Source organism: Chelonoidis abingdonii, chromosome 1, assembly GCF_003597395.2.
Source record: "Chelonoidis abingdonii isolate Lonesome George chromosome 1, CheloAbing_2.0, whole genome shotgun sequence".
Taxonomy (NCBI): Eukaryota; Metazoa; Chordata; order Testudines; family Testudinidae; genus Chelonoidis; species Chelonoidis abingdonii.
Genome location: NC_133769.1, coordinates 9,651,624 through 9,663,491, shown reverse-complemented (window position 1 = coordinate 9,663,491; position 11,868 = coordinate 9,651,624). Strand labels below are relative to the sequence as shown.

The following is an 11,868-nucleotide window of genomic DNA, read 5'->3' as shown; positions in this document are numbered from 1 at the left end:
CCCTGAAGAGAGGCCAGGTCAGAGCCCACTGCCTCCCAGAGCACGAGCCCTCAGGCTGCAGGGACCTGTCCCAAAGCTGGCCCAGGCCCCAGCTCTCGGCACTAAGCCCAGTAGCCCAGGGCCTTCACCTCATGGGCTTGATGGCTGGTTTCTTTGTTCCCAGTTCCCCTGCCCCATGGCAGGAGCTGGGTCCAGCCCCACAGGGGCCATCAGCTGGTGTGTGTATGAGGGAGCTGCCCCCAAAGGTAGTGAGCTTGTGGGGCAGGGCCTTCAGAGCCTCTGGGCCTCACTGTCTGTCCTCTTTTCTTTTGGCCCCTGGACTCATCCTGTTCCCCAGGGCTGAGACCTCTTCCAGTGGCTGGTTCCATGGGGGCACGGGGGGGAAAGCGGGAGTCCGTCCCCACTGATGTTATCAGAAAATGGTGGGTTTGGGGAGTGGATCCTAAACAAGGGGGCAGGGCAGCATCCAAGACACAGACCCCACTTCTGAGGGCCAAGCCGCAGGCCGACAGCTTAGCCCCGTGGTGTGATGGATGGCAGAGACGGGGAGCCCCTGCCCTCGGCTGGCGTAGGGCTGGTCCCGCCCCTCCTATCCTGGAAGCTCAGAAACTAGAGACCAAAACCCCAGTTGCATCCCACCCATCCATCCTGTGGACAGGGCTGGGACCCACCCAAGTGCCCATTCCCAAGGGCTCTGAATGCCCCAGGGTTGTGACCCCCGGCCCTGTTGGGGAACGACGGGCCCTGGCTCTTACCCCTGGGTGCGATTCCTGGCTGGATCCACCCCCTATCAGGGAGCGACGGGCCCAGCCCTTCCCCCCAGGGGAGATTCCCGGCCAGATCCACCCTGTATCAGGGAGCGATGGGACTTCACTCTTCCCTTCAGGGGCGATTCCTGGCCGGATACACCCCGTGTCAGAGAGCAATAGGCCCTGGCTCTTCCCCCGGGGGCAATTCCCAACCGGATCCACCCCCTCTCAGGGAGTGATGGGCCCCGGCCCTCCGCCCCAAGGGCGATTCCTGGCTGGATCCACCCCCTGTCAGAGAGCAATGGGCCCTGGCTCTTCCCCCCAGGGGCGATTCCTGGCCGGATACACCCCATGTCAGTGAGTGATGGGCCCTGGCTCTTCCCCCCAGGAGCGATTCCTGGCCGGATACACCCCATGTCAGTGAGTGATGGGCCCTAGCCCTCCCCCCCCGGGGGCGATTCCCGGCCTGATCCACCCCGTGTCAGGGAGCGATGGGCTCTCACTCTTCCCCCAGGGATGATTCCTGCCTGGATCAGTCCCCCATCAGGGAGCAGCGGGCCTGGCCCTTCCCTGGCGTGATTCCGTAGTTCCGTTGGATACTCTGCCAGGAAGTCATCCTGCTGCTCAGCCTGTCCTTGCCCTAGTTACACCCCTCGTGTCATGCTCTGTGTCCTTGGGATTTACGCCCTCCAGAGATTTGCAGGCTTTGAGCACGTCCCCTCCTCCACCACCGTTGAGCCCAACTCAACAGATTTAGCCGGTTTAATCTTTCCCAGGAAGTCGATCCCTTGCTCTCCTCTGTTACTCCTCTATTGTTACTCCTGGCGTTTCCCAGGGGCCCACAGCTCCCGTTGCAGAGATCAACACTGGCCCAGGCTCCTCGGACTGGAGCCGCGCTCTGCGTTACCCAGCCAGGGAACTGATCCTGGCACCAGCAGGCTGGGGAGCTTCCAAGCCTCCTGCGGGGGAGCTGCTGGGCTTGCGTCTGCTCCCTCGTCCTCCAGGGTGAAGCAGGAAGCTGAGGAAAGTTGGGGAATATGGGCAGAGGAGATCAGGGTAAGGCCCACTGCAGTCCCTCAAGCAGGGAGGTTCCCAGGATTGTCCCTGACCTTCCAGAGCTCGCTGGCACGTGGCAGGGTGGCCCTGTGCCCACCAACAGGGCTGGCTTTTTAGGTTGATTCCCCCGAATTGGGCCCCGCGCCCTAAAGAAGAGCGCCTAACTTAGGCGCCTTTTTAATTTTTACTCACCTCACCCGGTGGCCGTCCGGGTCTTCAGCGGCAGGTCTTTCAGTGCCACGGAAGACCCGGAGCGAGTGAAGGACCCGCCGCCAAAGTGCCACCGAAGACCCAGACCACCGCCAGGTATTTGAATCGGGCCCTGCACTTAAGCCGGCCCTGCAAATCAGGAAGCCTGGTTCCCATCCCAGCGCTGCATTTCCTTGTGACCTTGCGGCAGTCTCTTCCCCTCTCTGTGAAATGAGACTGAGCCAGGGAGTGTGGAGCCTGCTTTGTGTTACTCTGCTGGGGCTGCGCTCAGGCTTCGGAGCAAGCCGCTCGAGAACTCGGAGCGGGGCAGAACTGTGACGTTCTGAACAGCTCCACGTGGGACGTATGCGTTCAAAGGGCTGTCGGACTGCGATGTGGCCAGGGCTTTTCCTTGGTTACTAACTTAGACTAAGGTCTCAGCTGCCCCCAGGTGGGAAGCGGGTAGCAGGCAGGTCCTTTGACATATCAGGAGGTGTTGACCAGACATGGAGTCTTCAGCAGGGTTTGTCCTTCTGGGTGCTCCACTTCAGGGGCTCGTGCACCTCTTCAGTCCTAACTGGGAGATTTCTAGCTAGCAGTGTCCGTTTGGCCCATGCATGCACCCAGTGCCTTCCTTTGGCAGACACCAAGGCTGTGGAGGGTGTGCGGGCGAACCACCCCCGGTTCCTTCTCCACAGCCTTGGCCCGAGACGGAGCAGCAGCGGGTCCTCATACAGCGTACTCAGCCTTTTCTCCTTCTTCAGTTAGTTAGTGGTTGTAGGTGACTGTTTAGTGATTAGTAATAGTTAGATAAGGTGAGAGTACAGCTTCTTCCCTCTCCTTTCCCCCAGGACACCTGTCCCCTTCTGGTGGGGGTGCCCAGTTTGCCAGGCTTCTAACGCTGCCTCTCTTGCTGGGGTGTGACAGTCCATTGCCGAGGGGCATCCCCCATCTCCCAGAAGTGCTACTTCTCCTTGGCTCTTTAGCCTGGGGCTCGGAAGGACGGGGAGATGAAGCTCAGACTTTTGGCCATTGGATATTCCCTGCAGCCACCCTCTGGGCCAGGTCCCCGCCCACCACCTGTACCTCTGTCCTCGGCCAGACCCAGCACCCCATCAGCCTCGGGGTGTGCTTCTCCTCCAAACGGGAAGCCAAAAAGAGGAGTGTGAACTCTAACTCTGAGGAGCAACTCAGAGAGCTGTTGCCGAGGGTATGGCTGAGGCCAAGGACTCTCCTTCTGGCACCAGCAGCCCCCCAAGCCCTGGAGCTCCAAGGAGAGGGCACCTGCACCAGTAAGGAGAGGAAGCACCCAGTCCCATTGAGCTCACTCCCCTCAGCAGCTGGTGCCATCGTGTGGCTTGTCCCAGCCATCAGCACCAACCCACGCAGCTCAGCCGGGGAGACACTGCAAGCATAGGTGCCTGATAGCTACAGTGCCTGCAGTACACCCATCGTCACCGGTATCGTCAGCTCCAGCAGGTGAGGCAGGCTCCCATTTCTGTTACCGGATGCGGAAGTTATGGCTCCACCACCTTCCATGGCCGATGACTTCAGATGGTTTCAGGCCCTCACTAGAAGGGTAGCTATTGCCCTACAGATCCCTCAGTTGAGGTCAAAGATCTGCAGATATTTTCCAGGTGGCACCACCCTCCAGTGTGGCACTATCTGGTAACGAGGCTCCCCTGGATCTGACTCGGACAGCAGGGCAGAGACTAGCCACTATTGCACTGACGTATCAAAGGGCAGCTATGATGCACTCCTTGCCCCTGAAGGATTCCACTTGTTATTTTCCAACACCTCCTCCCCCAGCCCCCCAGTGGTGGATGTGGTGAATGAGTGGAGCAAGCAGCACTGTTTGAGAACTTCCCCCATGACAAGAACCGAAGTGACTGGATCTCTTTGGAGGAAAGTCTTGCTCAGCTGCAGCCCTGCGGTTCCGGATCATGGGCTGTCAAGCTGTCCGTGGCCAAATACAACTTTACTCATTACAACAGTCTCACGGCCTTTATTGAACAGCTGCCATGAGACTGCCAGGAGCAACTCCAGTCCATAGTTGTGGAGGGCCAACGGTTGGCCAGAACGCCTCTCCAGGAGCCCCTAGATGCTGCGAACACTGCTGCCAGATCCATCTTGCCAGCAGTAGTTGTGTGCAGGACACCGTGGTTCCAATTTCCAGGGTCGGAGAGATGTTCAGAGCACTGTGGAGCACCTCCCCTTTGAAGGTCAAACGCTTTCTTGGAGACCACAAATGACTCCCTGCACTTGCTGAAGGACTCCAGGGCTGCCCTACATCCCTGGGGCATATACGCACATATGAGCAGGAAACTGCCCAGAGGTCATGGCCTGCTCAGTGCATGGGGTACCACTGGCCCATGGAACCCCCCAGAAAGAGAGACAGATCTCTGAGGAAGAGGGCCGCCCAGCTGCCCTCCATGACCACCCAAGTGTCCTCTAAACAGCAGTCGCTCCCTTCCCCTCACAGGGTCAGAGGGTTCTACTAAAAATATTTTTAGCGCCAAAGATGGACAGAGGTTGGGGCTGATCGTGGCTCTAAGACAGCTGAACAAGTTCATGACGCCTTAGAAGTTCAGCATGGTGACTCTGGCAACTATAAATTCCTTCACTAGAGGAAAGGGATTGGGTTGTGCCTACTTCAGGATAACTATACACTTATCGCACAGGAAATACCTATAATTCACCATAGGCCAAGATCATTTTTAGAACCGAGTGCTCCCTTTCGGCCTGTCCTCAGCCCCAAGAGGGTTTTCGAAGATCCTAGCAGCAGTGGCAGTTTACCTTCGGCAGGAGGCGAGTCTTGTCTTCCCATACCCCGACAACTGGTTGCTCAAAGGCTGCACTTTCACAGCAGTGTTATTGTCTAAGAACATAAAAACGGCCATACTGGGTCAGACCAAAGGTCCATCCAGCCCAGTATCCTGTCTGCCGAGAGGTGCCCCAGAGGGAGTGAACCTAACTGGCAATGATCAAGTGATCTCTCTCTCCTGCCACCCATCTCCACTCTCTGACAAACAGGCTAGGGACACCATTCCTTACCCATCCTGGCTAATAGCCATTAATGGACTTAACCTCCATGAGTTTATCTAGTTCTCTTTTAAACCCTATTATAGTCCTAGCCTTCACAACCTCCTCAGGCAAGGAGTTCCACAGGTTGACTGTGCGCTGTGTGAAGAAGAACTTCCTTTTATTTGTTTTAAACCTGCTGCCCATTAATTTCATTTGGTGGCCCCTAGTTCTTATACTTTGGGAACAAGTAAATAACTTTTCCTTATTCACTTTCTCCACATCACTAATGATTTTATATACCTCCATCATATCCCTCCTTAGTCTCCTCTTTTCCAAGCTGAAGAGTCCTAGCCTCTTTAATCTTTCCTCACATGGGACCCTCTCCAAACCAGTAATCATTTTCGTTGCCCTTCTCTGAACCTTTTCTAGTGCCAGTATATCTTTTTTGTACAGTATTCAAGATATGGGCATACCATGGATTTGTATAAGGGCAATAAGATATTCTCCGTCTAAGGCCTTGGCTACACTGGCGCTTTACAGCACTGCCACTTTCTCGCTCAGGGGTGTGAAAAAAACACCCCCCTGAGCGCTGCAAGATACAGCGCTGTAAAGCGTCAGTGTAAACAGTGCCGCAGCGCTGGGCGCTGCAAGCTAATCCCCATGAGGAGGTGGAGTACGTGCAGCGCTGGGAGAGCTGTCTCCCAGCGCTGGCGCCACGACCACACTCACACTTTCGAGTGTAGCCAAGCCCTTAGTCTCTATCCCCCTTTTTAATGATTCCTAACATCCTGTTTGCTTTTTTGACCGCCTCTGCACACTGCGTGGACATCTTCAGAGAACTGTCCTCCATAATGCCTCAAAGATCTTTTTCCTGATTTGTTGTAGCTAAATTAGCCCCCATCATATTGTATGTATAGTTGGGGTTATTTTTTCCAGTGTGCATTACTTTACATGTATCCACATTAAATTTCATTTGCCATTTTGTTGCCCAATCACTTAGTTTTGTGAGATCTTTTTTGAAGTTGGTTACAGTCTGCTTTGCTCTGAACTATCTTGAGCAGTTTAGTATCATCTGCAAACTTCGCCATTTCACTGTTTACCCCTTCCTCCAGATCATTTACGAATAAGTTGAAAAGGATTGGTCCTAGGACTGATCCTTGGGGAACACCACTAGTTACTTCTCTCCATTCTGAGAATTTGCCATTAATTCCTACCCTTTGTTGCCTGTCTTTTAACCAGTTCTCAATCCTTGTCTACATGGATAAGGCCCTTTCTCTCTTCCAAGAGCTGGACCTACAGTTCAATGCAAAAAAATACCAGCAAAAGTGGAAGAGATTCATCCATTGGTATGGTCATCACTACCTCCAGATGGAATCAGCTTCCCTTTCCCTCATCCTAGATTACCTGCTGGATCCGGGTTCTCCATCAGTTTGGTCAAGATACACCTGGCTGCCATCTCAGCCTTTCATCCCTTTGTGGGATTCTCCATTTTTGCTCACCTGGTATCATCCAGATTTATTAAGGGTTTGGGTAACCACTTCCCCCACATTAGACACCCATCCTATCTTGGGACCTCAACCTGGTTCTCAATCACCTCATGAGACCTGCATTTGAACCAATGGTGACCTGTTCCCTACTTCATTTATCTATGAAGACAGCCTTCTTAGTTCCCATCATGTTGGCTCGTGGGGTCATGGAGACTGGAGTCTTGATGGCAGATGCCCCTTTTCCATGTTTTTTTAATAAAAAGGTTTCTCTGCATCCTAGGTTCCTCCCAAATTTTGTCAGATTTTCATCTTCATCCATCCATCCATCTACCAGTACTTTTCCCAAAACCTCACAGTTCCCAGCAGGAATCCTGATTCCATATCCTAGACGTCAGAAGGACCTCGGCCCTCTACCTCAATAGGACTAAGCCGTTTAGGAGATCACTGGACTCTTCATCTCCTTCACAGACAGGTATAAGGAGGTTCCTATTTCTGTTCGCAGGCTTTAGAAATGGATAGTAGGTTGTATCTGTGCCTGATCCGAGTCTGCCGGTGAGAGAACATTCGGCCAGAGCACAGGCAATGTCCACTGCATTTTTCAAGAATGTCCCAGTATCTGAGGTATATACAGCTGCCACTTGGAGCTCAGTCCACACGTTTTCGAAATGTTACACTCTGCTCCACGCCCTCGGCTCTGCAATACTGTCTTCAGTTCTGGCCCCTGTTCCGACGCTTCCTCCTCCCTCTGGGGGTACTACCCGGGAGCCGCCTGGCGTGGAGCCCCCAGCGGGAGCCTACTCAAAGGAGAAGGAAGTGTTACTCACTCTGTGCAATAACTGGAGTTCGTCGAGATGTGTATCCCTGTGGGTGCTCCATGACCCACCCTCCTTCCTCTCTGCTTCCATTGTTCTCTAAGGAACTGAGCGTGGTTTGCCGACACATCCTTATACAGCCTTGGGGTCTGCCACGAGGAGGCACTGGGCACTTGCGGGGGCCGAATGGGCAGTGCCAGCTCAAAATCTCCGCCCGAGGGCTCGAGAGGCGCAGGCACCTGGAGTGGCACACCCGTAGGGCCCGGCATCCCAAATAACTACAGTTACTGCACCAGGAGAGAAACATTCCCTCTCCCCTTGCAAAACAGGCAGCTTGTGCTCTGCATGCTCAGGTCACAGCCACAATTCAGCGAGGCTGGGGCTGGCCTGCTTAGGCAATAGCTGGACTCAGCAGCTCCTCATACACCGTGACTGACCTCTGAGCTGGGGCCTTGGCACTTGAAGAGCCATGCTGGCAGTTGCTGAGCCCTGGGTGGTGTGCCCACGACATGCACTGGTCAGACAGACATGGAGGGCGGGTCTACACCCACTGATATCTTTCTCCTTGTGTCTGTGGGCCTGGTGGAAGCAGCGAGTCATGCAGATGGGTTGGGATGGGGGGTGCCTGGGGCCAGCATAAGGACAGTATGATGGAAGTGGGAGGAAGTGAAGGGGATGCTAGGCTGGTGGGATGGAGGGGGCAGTGCCTCAGGGCACGACCCAGGCCAGAGCATGTCTTTTCCTGGTTCTGCTCCAGACTGGGCAGCTGTCACTGCTGTTCATCACCTGATTCCCCAAGCCCCAGGGTCCCTGCATGGTAAGACAGCTGGGGAATAGAGTAATAGACCTGGGTAGGGGCTATGACAGCCCCTGTGGTGGGAGGAGCACCAGCTCCTCTCTTCCCCCCACCGTCTCCCTCCACCATGGTACCTGTTGCTTACTGGGGTTCGGGATGGCTTCCTCTGAGGGCCTTGTCTGCATTTCCCCGACGGGTTCTTTCCTCCTCCCATTCTGAACCTGTCCCAGATCATCTTGTGTTTGCCCGTCAGTTCCCCAATTGCACGTCTCCCTCTCACCATGGTGCCTGGGCCAGCGTGGGTGTCTGGGGCAGTGTAGACAGGCCCTAACAGCCAAGCAGAGCCATGTCTCCAGGATGGCTCCCCAAGGGCTGATTGCCCGGCACAGATGGGAGGAGTAGCGCTTAGCCTTAGGGGAAACTAACATGGGGACCTGGCTCCCACGCTCCTCTCTTTCTCCATCCTTGCTGGCCAGGGAATCCGCCAGCAGAACAGAGGGAGGGGTTAGATTTCCAGGGGGTTGGTTATTGTTCTGCCTGTGCTCAGCATTTTCCAGGCAAATGGAGACTGGTCCCTGCCCCAAGGCACCACGGTTCGACTCAGTACTCTGAGGAGGGAGAGAGATCAGGTCCCAGAAGCAGCCCTGCCCTGTGCCCACCTCCGCTGCAGGAGCCTGTCCCCTCCGTGCTCCAGCTGAGGGGAAAAACTAAAGGTTGGAGCTGAGTGCAGAGAAAAACAACCCCACATTTGTTCTTTTGTAAAATCTCCTGGTTTTATGCCAGTTCTGTGATTGCAGGGGGATGTTTGGGGCTGGCCATGCTGCTGTCAGAAACGGCCAGCAAAGGCAAGTGGGTGCAGAGGCTCCAATCCGCTGTGTCCTGTGAAGTTCCATCCTGGGCAAGTCGTATGCACCCCAGCAGGGACGTGAGGGCTCCGCCTGCAGCTCCTTGGAAAAGGGGATCATGGCAAACAGCCAAACTCGTCGCAGAAGGGAAAAGTCAGAAATACGTTGATTCAGAAATGTTGTAAAGTTTTTGTTAGGGCTGGCAGTGAGCTCTGCCTGCCTGGGCTGCTCCAGGGCCTCCCGGGAGTCCTACTTCTGGGCCTCTCATGCTGCCGTTCTCTGGGTGGTTGGATTACATCTCCCAGAATGCCTTGTGATCCGCCCCAGGGAAAGATCACAGTGCGTCAAGGCAGATGTCCTGTGGCCAGGGAGCAAGACCAAGAGCGGGCGGGGGAATGGGAGCAGGAGGCCCTTGGAACTACAGCTCCCATGAGGCACTGTGGCAGCCCATACTGACGCAGGGATTAATATTGACCCAAAACATTTTGTGCCAACTTTCCTGAGAGAAAATGCTGCTGGAAGTGACCTTTTCTTGAAGACAATTTCAGTGAAACCCTGTTGTCTGGCAGGGAAATGTTAGTTCTACATGTTTTGACCAGCTCTGCCTCACTTTTGTTTTTTCTTTTTAACACATTGGTAACACTTGTCTGGCACGTCGCACTGTGAACATCGTATTGAGCTGAGAGAGGTGGGGAAAAGAACAGGAACTGCAGAGTAACCCCCCCTGCAAGACTGTTGCAGTTACAAAAGTGACCCTCCCCCCAGGGGTGTGTGCAGAGGAAATCCAGGGTGCTCAGGTGCTGTACTTGTGAGGGCCAGAGAAGTACCTGAGAGTGATCAGAATTGTAGGGAATTCCGGTCAGGTTAGAGTTAAAATAACCTCAACGCCTAAGAAGTGCAGAAGTGCAGTTCAGGTTACTCCAGCACGGCTCCCGTCTTCGCCCAGGCCTGCCGTGTAGCACAGGTTCTCTGGGGTTTTTCCAAAGGGCTGTGACATTTGTAAGAGTCTCTGCACTGCTGTGCTCCCGGAGGAAGGGGTTCCACGCACACGTTCTGTGCTGACTGTAATGCCAGGCCTGGCCCAGGAGCTCTGTGCGTTAGCAGGCTGTTAAATGACTGGAACGGCTCAGGGTCCTGGCTCTCCCCCGTGATCTAGCTCTCTGCTGCCTCCCTTTCCTTGGGCCACGGCTTGCCACAGCAACCACAGGGCTAGGTGTAGGGAACCGGGTCTGTGGCCATCCTTGCCAGTGCTGGGCTTAGTCCGAATTTAACCTTTCCTTCAGTCCCTTCCATTCTGGCTGGTTTGGGGTAACTGCAGCCTTCTCAGGAGCTCTCTAACCTCTCGGGGGACGTCTGCATGCCAAAAAGACCTGCCAGCAGCAAGGCTTGTAGCCTAGGGCTAAGCCAGCAGTGTCGCCGTTCCCGCCCAGGCACTGAACCCAGTGAGGGGAGTGGGTTTGAGAGCCCAGGTTCCAACCTGAGCCGGAACAGCTACACTGCTAGTTCGAGCCCCCAGGTGCAAGCCCCAGTCTGCTGACCCGGGGTCTGAGACTTGCTGCCGTGGGCTGTTCTTGTCGTGTAGACATGCCCTCAGTTACTGAAACTGTTCCCTTCGCTCCAGTTTAACAAGATTCTTCTCTTGGGAACCTTCAGATGGCCTGGCCTGGCCTTCGTGGCCATTGGTATCCCCTGGACTTGTGGGAGAATGAGGCCTAACGGCTCCATTGGCTTCAGGACACACCAATGGACCCTCTGTGACCACACATTCCCCGGAGTGCCAAGGTTCACAGTTCAGCCGGGAGTCTAGCGCTGCTTGGGGTGTTTTCTGGCAGCTTCAGCTCCTGGTGTCCTGGGATCCCATGAGAATCTCAGCTTCCATTAGAAAGAACAGTACGTTTCCAGCCCTCGTGGCCGAGGCGAGAAGTCTGAACACGTGACCTGAGTGACCCCCCAAGGGGCAGAAGGCAAATGAAAAATCACCCAGTGGGTTGTTTTGAAACAATCTCCTGATTCCTGGGCCCGTCTGGTGATGTTTCGCATGTGGGGTTGGTGACACGGCATCCCTGCAGTGCCTAGCACAGCTGCAGAGGGAACAGGTGCAGGGTTCGCGAGTGGCTAGGACTCCTCTCAGCACCACGGAGCCTCCTCCCATTGGAGCCGGTGAGGCAAGGCAGAGTGCAGCCCCATGTCTCTATATGGCAGCACCAGGAGCCGCCAGCTCCTGAGGTTCCTGGGCACCTCGCGCTTATCTTCGCTCCCATACTGACTATGGTGGTATGGATTGGGCGGGTGGCAGACCCAGCCTGGGAGTGTCAGAATGGTGGTTTGTCTCCAGCTAGACCAAGGAGAAGGGCTCACCCCTCTGATATCTGGCTCATGCTGCATCGCAGGGTCTCTGACCCCGGGCCTCTCTTTCCCCAGAGACCCTGCCGGTGAGAGGGTCCAGCCCTGCTGAGTTTGCGTCTCACCCCTTTTAGTGCAAACTCAGCCATTCCCCAGAGCCCTTTGCTGAGCAGGAAAAGAGATGGGGTGGGGGAGACTCCTCAAACTTTGTTCTTGGTTGAGCTGAGTGAATAGTTCCCAGCAGATAACAGAGCTGGCTTCCCTACTGCTTGGGAATATCCAAGGGGGGGAGGGATAGCTCAGTGGTTTGAGCACTGGGCTTCTAAACCCAGGGTTGTGAGTTCAGTCTTTGAGGGGGCCACTTAGGGATCTGGGGCAAAATCTGTACTTGGTCCTACAAGTGAAGGCAGGGGGCTGAACTTAATGACCTTTCAAGGTCTCTTCCAGCTCTATGAGATAAGTATATCTCCATATATTATATTATATTATCCATGTGCTGCTTTGCAGACTGGAAAGCTGCTCCATGCCTCCAGAGCATATGGGAGGGGGGGCATGCAGCAGGGCCTG

General features: G+C 55.0%; 1 protein-coding gene across 1 annotated transcript in view; it reads left to right on the top strand.

Moving 5' to 3' along the window:
- The first annotated feature begins 9,685 nt into the window (after positions 1–9,685).
- Positions 9,686–11,868, top strand: part of MAPK8IP2 (mitogen-activated protein kinase 8 interacting protein 2) — a 56,002-nt gene continuing 53,819 nt past the window's right edge. The window contains exon 1 of the mRNA XM_075061909.1: positions 9,686–9,755. The gene's annotated coding sequence lies outside the window, so the exon portion shown is untranslated. The remainder of the gene's footprint in view (positions 9,756–11,868) is intronic.